Below are 7,747 nucleotides of genomic sequence, written 5' to 3' on the forward strand. Positions count from 1 at the left end.
TAAGAATGCAGTAGTGTTTTAGCGGTATAAATTCGAGAGAAACGCGTTAACATTACGTCGCACATTTTTTAGGTCCCGGATCTACGAGTTAAACCACGTTCACCACATTGCAATGCGTTGTTCAGGCACTCACTCGACACGCGCCCGGCCTGTTCAATCAGCGAAGTGCAACTCACAGTGGTCCGCAGCAGACCTCCGTTACAGTTGCATAATATATATATATATATATATATATATATATATATATATATATATATATATATATATATATATATATATATATATATATAAACGAGCAGAGGGGGTTAACCGAGGGTCCCGATTTCGATTTTATTCGTCATATCATAAGAAGCCAACAAACAATATGACACCAAGGACAACATAGGGGAAATTACTTGTGCTTAGTAAATGAAATAAAGAAATGATAAATTAATGGAAATTAAAGTGGATGAAAAAACAACTTGCCGCAGGTGGGAACCGAACCCACAACCTTCGCATTTCGCGTGCGATGCTCTACCAATTGAGCTACCGAGGCGCTGTTTCCCCATCCACTTTTTGGGGTATTTATGTGTCCTAGTAAAACCCTGGGAGTGTTAGCCAGCGCCACCATTTACATACCTTGGCGGCGGACGTGGAACGTCCTTTTTGCCGCAGGCGTCACGAGAACGTGAAACGTGAACGTGAAAAGTGGATGGAGAAATAGCGCCGCGGTAGCTCAATTGGTAGAGCATCGCACGGGAAATGCGAAGGTTGTGGGTTCGGTTCCCACCTGCGGCAAGTTGTTCTTTCATCCACTTTAATTTCCATTAATTTATCATTTCCTTATTTCATTTACTAAGCACAAGTAATTTCCCCTATGTTGTCCTTGGTGTAATTGTTTGTTGGCTTCTTATGATATATATATATATATATATATATATATATATATATATATATATATATATATATATATATATATATATATATATATATATATATATATATATATATATATACGTGTGTGTATGTGTGAGTGCGTGTAGGTGTTTAGAGATGAGAAGCACAACTGCGTGGTTACTTTCGGTTTATGTGCCCAACAGTTTCGGTCGGTGGACCGACCTTTTTACAGGGCTAAAGTAAGTTCTCCCGGCACAGCGCGGTGAGAAGTCACTTAGTTCTTGACAAAGGGCGTTCCATCGACCGAAACTCTTGGGCAAATAAATCGAAAATCACCGTGAAGTTGCGCTTCCCATCTTTCTAAAATACGCTTGGGCCTATTGAAAAATCGCGTCACTGCATGTCGTAGCGTGATCAAAGAGACACAGAGACAGCACCCGTTCCTGGGCCAGCTGTTCTATTCTCTTTCACCTCCCCTTCCTCCTGCTTGCTCTTCCCGAAAAGGCGCCGAGTCCTGGTGCCGTTCTTCCACCTCACACTCGGCCACGCTGTTGGCCTTGTAAACAAAACAGAAGATACAGTTAAGTCCAATCAGCGTAATGCTTTCTTGAGGCACGACACGTGCACCGCGAAGTTATTTCTTTTCCGCCGGTCGAGTCCAACGCTTGGATCGGAGGTGCTAACGCGCCATGTATTCTCTCCTACGAGCTCGGTAATGGTGAAAGGCCCCTCGAACTTTGCGAGTAGCTTCTTGCCCGGACAGTGGCCGCCTCTTCGCACCCACATCTCGTCGCCGATAGTGTGCGCAGAGGCAGGTCGACGGTGACGGTCATAATAGCACCTCTGTTTTTCTTGCGCTTACGTGGCTTTTTCCTTCGCCGCAGCTCTGATCTTGTGGCAAGCGACTGTGCGACAGTCAGAGCGTGTGACGCTAACGGGAGCATCTAAACTGAGGACCGCTTTCAGCCGGGGCAGCTTCCCATATACGATTCCATACAGCGTCACACCAGTAGACGTCTCCAGCACTGTGTTAACCACGAAGCCAGCTGCCGAGAGGTGGACGTCCAAATCGGTCTCTCCTTTCTGTTGTACTTTTGTATATGAAGCGCGTCTTGCTTGAAGGCTCTGGTTTACTCGCTCAATAAGGCCGTTTGCCTGGGCATGAAACGCGGATCTGTAATGATGTTGCATCCACACCATGGAAAGGTACTTTCGCAGTTCGAGGCTGCGAAATGTTGTAGCACGATCTGATGTCAATTTCTTTGGCAAGTCATGCCTCCATTCAAACCTCGGTTTCAGAAAATCAACTAAGTAAGTGGATTCCAGGGTTGGTACGGCTGCCACTTCCCCGTATTTGGACAGATATTCTACAGCTACAATGATGTGGCGGTTTCCAGCAGTCGTGGTGGATAGCGACACTATATAGTCAATTCCAGCAGTATGAAAGATGTCTTCGGATATCTCAACAGGTGTTAACAACCCAGGCTGCCACCCTGGCAGTAGCTTAAACTGTTGCCACGCTTCGCAGCTGGTGACGTTAGATCGCACATTGCTTTGCTTCTTCGGCCACCAGAAGCGTTCTTGTAACAGGCGGAACGTGGCTCGTTGGCCGATGTGCCCTCCTTCGGGGTTATCATGAATGGCTCACAGTATTTCTGTGCAAAAACATTTCGGAACCGCCAGGAGGTAATGTTCTTCCGAGCGGTCCTTCTTCCACTGACAACGGTGCAATACACTAATGCGTAATGCAAACATCGAGTTTATTTTTGTGCCAGTTATAGGGCCAATAATTGTCGCGAAGTCTTTGTCCTCTTGTTGCGCTTTGGGCAAGTCTACTTGGGCAAAGAAGATGTGATTTTGCCAGTTTTGTTTGAAGCGTTCGAGGGAGTTGCATGCTCAGGTATCGGCGATGTTATTCAAGACACCGGCACGATGTCGCACGCTGAAATCATATTCATGAAGCATAATAATCCACCAGGCAAACATCCATGTTAACACAGAATTATCAATTACCACGGTGAATCTGCGCCCGAACAGACAGTGTCGGAATTTGTCATCTACGCTCCATATCATTGCCAGACATTCCAGCTCAATCAAGTGATAGTGGCGCTCGGTGTCGGTTAGTTTTCGGCTGGCATAAGCGGCGACGTGTTCGGCACCATCTGGATCGCGTTGCAAGAGCACTGCCCCTAAACCGACTTAGCTAGCATCGGTTCGCACTTCAGTGGTCCCGCCATCATTTAAGTGCCTTAATACTTGATAGACAGTGAGTTTCTTGCTTTATCATCCGGAAAGCGTTTTTTTTTTTTGCACGGAGCCCCACTCAAACTGAGCGTCCTTTTTAAGAAGGTCGCTCAGGGTAGCTGCCATCGAAGCGAAGTGTGGAATAAACCTCCAGAAATACGAGGCCATGCCCATAAATGACTGAATCTGTTTCAAGCAGGTTGGTGAGGGGTATTCCGATACTGCCACTATGCCCTCCGAGAGTGGCTGAATGGCGTCAGAGGAAATATTATGTCCATGGTACGCTATCTTAAACAGGGCGAACTGGCGCTTCTCGCGCTTTAAGCGGAACCCCACCTCATAAAGTCTGTACAACCCTTCATCCAAATTGCGAAGGTGTTCATCCTAGGTGGTGCCGACAACCAGGATTTCATCTAAGTAGGCCACACAAGCTTGGTTCTTCATAGAGCCTAGGACTGAATTCATGTCATGCTGAAATGTACTAGGGACTGTTCGTAGGCCAAACAGCATGCAATTGAATTCATACAAGCTCGACAAGTCCGAAAGGCTGTCTTGCAAGTGTCTCCTTCGGCGACGTTGATCTGGCCATGCCCTGTACGTAAGTCAAGCGACGAAAAGAACCTGCAGTGGCGGACTGTGTCAAGAGTATCGTTAATGTGGGGTAAGGGGTACAAGTTGGGCATCATACACTTGTTAAGCTGCCTGTAACCCACGCATAAACGCAAGCGCCCGTTTTTCTTCCGCACGAGCACGACGGGCGCTGCCCGCAGACTTGATGAAGGCCTAATTATGCCCGCGACGAGCATTTCGCATACTTGATTGGCGATAACGGTGCGCTCTCTCTCTCTCTGCGTAACTCCTCAATGGGACGTACATCTGAGGGTGGTTCCCCGTAGGTATTCGATGCAGAAGCATCTTAATGCGCGAGAGATCTGTAGTGGTCAGCGAAAACCGCTTGCTTGCGAGCCAGTATCGAACTTAAAGCAAGCGAACTAAGGGACCCACCTGTAGGTGTTGGCAGTGGCATCGCAGTAGTCTCAGTTGATGCAGGCTGGATCTGTACGTGGCCGCGATCAATGGTGATTTGCAGGTCGTCGGACAGTAAAAAATCTGTTCCAAGAATCATGTCGGCAGGCAGGTCCTCGAGGACGGGAATGGCCGGCAAGAACTTTGTCCCTGCTGTTGTCCGGACATAAACGCTGAGCATGCCCAATGGCATCACACTACCTCCTAGTCCATGGATTGGAGACTGCGTCCACGGGGGAATGGTGTCGGCAGCATGATGCTTCTGTAGTGCCGTGCGCTCGGTGCCGGTATCACTGAATGCTGACAAGTCGCCTATTCCTTCGACATGCACTGGGAAAAATGAAGTTCGGAAGGCCTAGTATTGGATTCGAGACTGCATCGATTAGCGATATTCCTTGGCGTGGTGTCCAAGACGTCCGCAATCATAGCAGCAGCGGCGTGCTGAGATGGATGGGTACTGTCCAGCCTGCGGCGCGCAGAAAGTGAGACGGCGTTGAGTGCACTGCTGTAGTTTCACAGCCTTGTGAGCGAAAACCAGAGGACGATGAGGAGACAAAGGAGAGGAAAGACAGGGAGGTTAGCCAGTGTAAGTACCGGCTGGCTACCCTGTGCTGGGGAAAGGGGGTAAAGGGAATAAAAGGAGAAAGAAGAAGAAGAGGAAAAAAAACTTGGAATCCAGAAAATTCACACAGTAACGCGATACTACGCGCTACAACATTCAAAGGCGATCGCACAATTCGCATGTCCTTAAAAACTTCAACAAAACCCTTAAGGCGTTGAGTGCTGAAGCCCGTCTGGACCAGTGTCCTAGAGCTTTTTCCTCTGTAAAGGGGCGATTGTCCAGTTTTTCAAGCGCGGTCACGAGGTGAGATCTTAAATGACTGAGATGACAGGATGGCAGCATGAACAGAGTCGCACAGTCCGTCGACCACGTACTGATGCGCAGCTGGAGACGGCCATTTAGGTCGCAGTCGTTGAGGAGTCGGAGGTTATCGTAGACGTAGTTGGTGACGGCTACAGTGGGAGGTTGTCGACGCGATCGTCTACGCATGAACTGGTCATCTTATGTAGACGAGAGCGCTCCGAAGGCACGCATTAACGTGCTGCCCTCCATTAGGCCCAAGTTTGGTGATTACCGCCATCGTACCGATACCATGTTTTGGCAGAATCGCGGCGTCGACTCTCAGCAATCGACTTTTTAACATTGTCAGGCCAAGAGTGCCGACGGGCCAAGAAACTGATGGTTTGTAGCCAGAGGGACGGATTATCCGGAAACCCCCGAAACTCTGCAATTTCTGTGAGCGATGGCGGAGGCAGCGCAGTACGCACTAAGGCTGTGGCAAAGGAGTTTTTGGTGTCTTCGAAGTACTTCGCCATGGCAGCGATTGCATATGTCAATGCGGCGAGGCCGCTAGAAGCCGCATTCGCGGAAGGAGTTTTGACCTGTAGTGGCGATGCTGAGGTCGCTTGTGGTATGGTACGGGAAACAGAGCCTAAGGGAGCGTGTACGGCCTCCCTTGGCGCCGAGGTAGTTCCTCTATCAACGGCAGTGGAGTCGCTGACCTGAGCTGTTTTGACGGTTGCAGACAGCGTGCTGGCTGTGACTGCAGCAGTGGTGAGCTCGGTTGCCGAAGCCAGTGTAGTAGAAGCGGCGGGACGCGGAAGTGTGAGTCCGCTTCGCAGCACGGCAGCACGGTGTCCAACTGCAGGTCGTCCAGCAAAGGTCGATATATATAAAGTATTCCTTGAAAGCGCTACTTCCATCCATCCCGCAGTGTTGACCAAGACTTTGACCATCTAACGTGTATCGTGTATTTGCAGACGCTTTAGAACCTCAAGGACCGCTTTGTGCGTTAGTTTAAACATCCGACACGACAAGTGGCTTCAGCTGCGGGAGACCTTCTCAGACCAAAGAAATATTCTGGATCTAAACTGTAATTAAAGTGTAATTGCTTGTGTAGACGCTTTATAAATTCAAGTGCTGTCCTAAACTAAGCTTTAAACTTGCGCACAACATTCATGTTGGACTGCAGCTTGTGCTTGAACTGTGGCAGTGTCCAGCCTCCGCTTAGCACGCTACTAAAGCACATTTAGCCCTTATGCGGTATGCAGACCTCAATGGGCCTCTGCGCTTTATGTCGAGCGGGCGCGCTAGCGCGTTTCACCTGTGTGTTCGTATGTGAGCGTGTTCTTTTCTGTCATTTTTTAATTTTTTTATTGAAATGAATATTAGGAGAGGTTGGCGCCTTTATGGTGGCACCGGCTACTCCTTGTCACTTGGCAAAGGAAACAAATTTGCGTAAAAAGGGAGAATAGCGACACGAAATATGGCATACAGTAGAACACTGGATGAATAAAAAATATACAGTCGAACAGTACATGAGTCGCAAAGTTCTGTGCATTAGTTCAGTCCACGTACGCATACATAAAGTCAGATATTTAGAACAGCCATAACACACAACACATGTAATGCACTGCAAGTACAGAACAGAATTATACATATTGCATAAAAGTTGCGATCGCCACATAAACCAATTATGAATCACGAACAACGTTTATGTTACTCATTTAGCGCATTCGGATCATCTGATACCTAATATGTTCCCAAAATGTTGGTCTCCTCTAAAAACTTTTTCAGAGCAAGAAGCGCTCTTTTTTGAAGGCCCATAGTTGGCCATGGGCCAAGTATTTTTTTTTTTTTTAGAGTGAATGGTCTTCTGTCTAATATCAACAAATTTGCTTGCAGTACCCTTCTTTGTGGATTGTATTTAGTGCACTCGAGGAGAAGGTGATGCACATCTTCGCTGGAAGGCCACAAGAACACTGTGGACTAGAGACACGTTTTATCCTGTACAAGAAGTGTTTAGTGAATGCAGTACCAAGACGCAGGCGGCATACCAATGTTTCAAATTTTCTGTTGTCTCTTAGATTTTCCGGCATTGTTAAGTTTATACATGGGTCTGTAAAGTATAACTCAGAGTTTTTAGTTTGCTGATCAAACCAGGTAGTTTTGCTGAGGCGACAAGAAATCTGTCTCAGGAGCAGACGGACTTCACTACGCAATAGAGGAAGATTGGTTGTCTCCGCGTTATTGTGCGCCCGATTCACAGCTGCGTCCGCTGCAGTATTACCAGGAATATTGCAGTGCCCAGGTATGCACTGGAATGCAATTACGTGGTTCATTGCGCTTGCTTTTGTAAGTTCTTTGAGTGTCTCATACAATAGCAAAGTGTTCAAAGAATTTTTCTTATTGCTCTGTAGTAATGTGAGAGCGGCTTGCGAATCGCTATTTTTGCGAATGTTCTTTGATGCTATGAAACGCAAAGCACACAGGATTGCAAAAAGTTCTGCCACGGTGGAAGATGTCTCTCGGGATAATTTAAATGTTTGCTCTAGCGCTAAATGTGGAATGACGAATGCTGAAGTCGAGGAATTTTTATGACACGAACCATCTGTATAAACGTGTGTGTACTGGGGATATAAGGCGTAAATTTGGAAGAGTGCCAGTTGTTGTGCGGCTACTATGAACATGTCTCTCTTAGATATAATCCCGTCAACCGATAATTCTATTTTAGGACATGATAACATCCAGGGGTGGTAA

General features: G+C 47.3%; 1 non-coding gene across 1 annotated transcript; it reads left to right on the forward strand.

The window, feature by feature from the left end:
- The first annotated feature begins 704 nt into the window (after window positions 1-704).
- TRNAS-GGA (transfer RNA serine (anticodon GGA)) lies at window positions 705-777 on the forward strand. Its single transcript has one exon. It is a non-coding gene; the product is annotated as a tRNA-Ser (tRNA).
- Window positions 778-7,747: the final 6,970 nt, after the last annotated feature.

This window comes from Dermacentor variabilis, chromosome 5 (assembly GCF_050947875.1).
Source record: "Dermacentor variabilis isolate Ectoservices chromosome 5, ASM5094787v1, whole genome shotgun sequence".
NCBI classification, from domain to species: Eukaryota; Metazoa; Arthropoda; class Arachnida; order Ixodida; family Ixodidae; genus Dermacentor; species Dermacentor variabilis.